The 4,528-nt window shown below is 41.3% G+C and overlaps 1 non-coding gene across 1 annotated transcript; it reads left to right on the plus strand.

The window, feature by feature from the left end:
* The first annotated feature begins 4,163 nt into the window (after positions 1-4,163).
* LOC141699274 (small nucleolar RNA R71) lies at positions 4,164-4,270 on the plus strand. Its single transcript, XR_012565748.1, has one exon. It is a non-coding gene; the product is annotated as a small nucleolar RNA R71 (small nucleolar RNA).
* The last annotated feature ends 258 nt before the right edge of the window (positions 4,271-4,528 follow it).

Consider the following 4,528-nt stretch of genomic DNA (forward strand, 5'->3'; position numbering starts at 1 on the left):
CCCTTATCATAAACCAACTGAAATGGCGACATTCCCAATGGAGCCTTAAATGCTGTTCTATACGCCCAAACAGCTTCATCAAGCTTTAAAGACCAATCTTTCCTCGATGGACACATAACTTTCTCTAAAATGTTCTTAATCTCTCTATTATACACCTCATCTTGACCATTTATCTGAGGATGATAAGCCGTGGCAATGCAATGATTCACATTATACCTTTGCATCATTCCAGTGAACTTGCGATTGCAAAACTGCGACCCCTCATCACTGATAATGACTCTTGGAGTTCCAAACCTTGTGCTTATGAAGAAAATTAAGCACCACTTTCGCATCGTTTGTTAGAAATGCCTTAACTTCAACCCATTTTGACACATAATCAACTGCCAACAAGATGTACTGATTGTTACAAGATGAGACAAATGGCCCCATGAAGTCAATTCCCCAAACATCGAAGACCTCAACCTCTAGAAGCACATTAAGAGGCATCTCATCCCTCTTAGACATATTACCCACACGTTGACATCGATCACATTTCAAAATGAACTGGTGAGCATCTTTAAACAAGGTCGGCCAAAAGAAACCTGCTTGAAGAATACGAGCTACTGTCTTTTCTCCACCATAATGTCCTCCATAAGCCGTTGAGTGGCACTCTCGTAAGATCCCCCCCCCCCGTTTCACTGTAAGGAATACATCTCCTGATGATTTGGTCAGCTCCTTGTCGAAAAAGAAATGGCTCATCCCACAAATACCACTTTACTTCAAGTAGAAACTTCTTTCTTTGAGTATAAGATAAGTCGGGAGGCATGATATTACTTACAAGGTAGTTCACAATGTCTGAAAACCACGGTTCTTCTTCTTGCACTCCAAACAACTGCTCACCGGGAAAAGACTCATTTATCAATGTCTTGTCCAAAAAAGTAGCATTAGGGTTCTCTAAACGCGAGAGATGATCAGCGACTTGATTTTCATTTCCCTTTCTGTCCTTGATCTCTAGTTCAAATTCTTGAAGCAAAAGAACCCATCTAATCAATCTAGACTTCGAGTCCTTCTTTGAGATGAGATAACAAATTGCAGCGTGATCAGTGAAAACTGTCACCTTAGTCCCAAGTAGATAAGATCAAAATTTCTCAAAACCATAGACAATAGCCAAAAGTTCTTTCTCCGTAGTAGTATAATTCAGTTGAGCACCATTTAGGGTCTTACTAGCATAGTAGACCACATGAAATATGTTGTTCTTCCTTTTCCCAAGAACTGCTCCAACTGCATAGTCACTTACATCGCACATCATCTCAAAAGGTTCATTCCAATCGGGTGTAGTTATGACCGGTGCCATGATTAAACTCTTCTTCAATGTCTCAAAAGCTGCAAGGCACTCATCATCAAACTTGAAAGGGATGTCTTTCTCTAGAAAACTGCACAATGGCTTCGAAATCTTAGAGAAGTCTTTGATGAAACGCCTATAAAAACCCGCATGGCCAAGAAAACTGCGAATTCCCTTAACAGAAATAGGTGGAGGAAGATTCTCAATGGCCCCCACCTTGGCTTTGTCCACCTCAAGACTCTCACTAGAAACTTTATGCCCGAGAATAATGCCCTGACGCACCATAAAGTGACATTTCTCCCAATTGAGAACCATATTGGTCTCAACATACCTCTTGAGAACGTGTCCAAGATTTTGCGAGCATTCATAAAAAGAATCGCCAAATATAGAGAAGTCATCCATGAACACCTCCACATTCTAGCCAATCATATCCGAAAAGATGGCCATCATACATCTGTGAAATGTGGCTGGCGCACCACACAGACCAAAAGAAACTCGTCTGAAGGCGAAAGTACCAAATAGACAAGTGAAGGTAGTTTTCTCCTAATCTTCAGAAATGATATAAATCTGATTGTAACCCGAATAGCCATCAAGAAGATAGTAGTACTCATGACCAGCCAATGTATCAAGCATCTAGTCAATGAAGGGCAAATGGAAGTGATCCTTCCTAGTGGCCTTGTTCAGCTTCCTATAGTCGATGCAAACTCTCTACCCCTTGACTGTTCCTGTAGGAATAAGCTCATTCTTCTCATTTGTTACCACAGTAATTCCACCTTTCTTCGGCACACATTAAATCGGGCTTACCCATGAACTGTTAGAAATAGGATAGATGATCCCTGCATCTAGCCACTTAAGAATTTCCTTCTTCACTACTTCCTTCATGATTGGATTAAGTCGTCTTTGCTGCTCGACCGTAGGCTTTCTAGCTTTCTCTAGCAGAATTTTATGCATGCAATAAGAAGGGCCGATTCCCTTGATATCTGCTATAGTCCAGCCAATTACCAATTTGAACTCTCTCAAAATCCTCAGAAGCTTTTTCTCGTCACTCCCTAAAAGTTCAAATGTGATAATAACAGGAAAATTAGATGCATCACCTAAAAACGCATACCTCAAATGCTGAGATAAAGGCTTAAGCTCAAGAATGGGAGCTTCCTCAATAGATGGCTTGAGGCATTTAGGAGCTTTGTTCAATTCCTCCATTCCAAGAGATTCAAAAGGCATATCAATCTTCCTCTTCCAGGGAGAAGTATTCAAATATTGTAATTATTCTTCACCTTCATCATCTTCACTATCTGAATTTCCCAATAAGGCTATTTCTAAGGCATCAGACCTTAGCAATTGATCAAGTTCTAAAGTAACCACAGAATCGACCAACTCTACCTTTAAGCACTCCTCATTTTCTATAGGAAATTTCATAACATTGAACATATTAAAAGTTACATCCTGATCCAGCACTCGCATTGTGAGCTCACCCTTCTTCACATCTATCAAGGTTCGTCCAGTAGCCAAGAAAGGTCTTCCCAAGATTATGGAAATCTTCTTATCCTCCTTGAAATCAAGAATTACGATATCAGCAGGGAATATGAGTTTATCAACCTTGACCAAGACATCCTCCAAGGTCATATAAGTGGGTTTTGGATCAGATAAGTCCAACTGCTTGAAGATTGACAACGGCATCAGATTGATGCTAGCTCCCAAGTCACATAATCATCTGTCAAAAGACATTTTTCCAATAGTACAGGAATAGTGAAGTTTCCTGGATCTTTAAGTTTCGGAGGCAACTTCTGTTGCAGCACAGCACTGCATTCCTTCGTGTGAGCGATAGTCTCTAAATCATCTAGCTTCACCTTCCGAGAGAGAATACCTTTCATAAACTTTGAATAACTAGGCATCTGCTCAAGAGCCTCTGCGAAAGGTATGTTGATATGAAGTTTATTGAACACCTCCATAAACTTCTCAAATTGATTGTCCAGCTTTTTCTTCTGCAGCCGCTTAGGAAAAGGCGGTGGATGATAGATCTGTTTCTCCCCTGTATTACCCTCAGGAGGAGTGTGCTCAATAATAGTCTTCCTTGGTTCCACTTCTACTTCCTGCTGCTCTACTTCTTTCTCAGCCCCAGCTTCTTAGTCAACACTTGAGTTTGTTCGGGATTCACAACCCTTCCAGACCTCAAGGTGTTTGCCTTTACCTGCTCCTTAACTTCCCTATTTCCCGACACTTCATTGTCACTAGGTAGTGTACCAGGCTGGCAATTTAGCAAGGCATTGACAATTTGCCCAATTTGATTTTCCAAGGTCTTGATAGAAACAACTTGTCTTGGTGCATATTGTGGTTGCTGAAAACTAGGGGGTTGTACTGCTTAGCTGGATACTACTGATAAGGCTGTTGAACCGCATTCGGAGCGTTGCTCCAACTGAAATTAGGATGATTGCGGTTGTTGGGATGATAAGTGACTGACACAGGTTGCTGCGAACGCTGAAAGTTGCTAACAAACTGAGTTGATTCACTAGAAATTGCGCACTGATCAGTCTCATGGGCACCAGCACAAAGCTCATAGACACTAGCGATTTGATTAACTCCAAATTGTCCACCTTCATCGTCAAAACCTTAAGTTGGGCAGCTATAGCAGTTGCTGCATCCAACTCCATAATTCCTGCTACCTTTCCTTGAGTCAGTCTCTGGGAAGGATTCTGGTACTCATTAGAAGCCATCAGTTTAATAATTTCATAAGCTTTATCGTAGCTTTTAGCCCACAAGGCTCCTCCTGGATGCTTCATCAAGAATGGGTCTAGAAGTAGCACCCAATCCATTATAAAAATAGTTAATAATCATCCAATCAGGCATGCCATGGTGTGGGCACTTCCTTAGTATCTCCTTATATCGATCCCAAGCCTCACACAGAGATTCTCCAGTTTGCAGAGCAAACTGAGTAAGAGCATTCCTGATTGCAACAGTCTTTGCCATAGGGAAGAATTTAGTGAGAAACTTTTGAGCAAGATCTTCCCAAGTGGTGATAGAACCTGCTGGTAGAGAATGTAACCAATACTTAGCTTTATCCCTCAGAGAGAATGGGAAGAGTCGCAACTTGATAGTATGTTCAGTCATATCATTGAACTTGAAAGTGTCGCAGATCTCGATGAAATCCCTGATGTGCATGTTGGGGTCTTCAGTAGGAGAACCCTCAAACTGAGCTGAGTTACGTATCAT

The sequence above is a fragment of the Apium graveolens genome, chromosome 11 (assembly GCF_009905375.1).
Source record: "Apium graveolens cultivar Ventura chromosome 11, ASM990537v1, whole genome shotgun sequence".
Classification (NCBI taxonomy): domain Eukaryota; kingdom Viridiplantae; phylum Streptophyta; class Magnoliopsida; order Apiales; family Apiaceae; genus Apium; species Apium graveolens.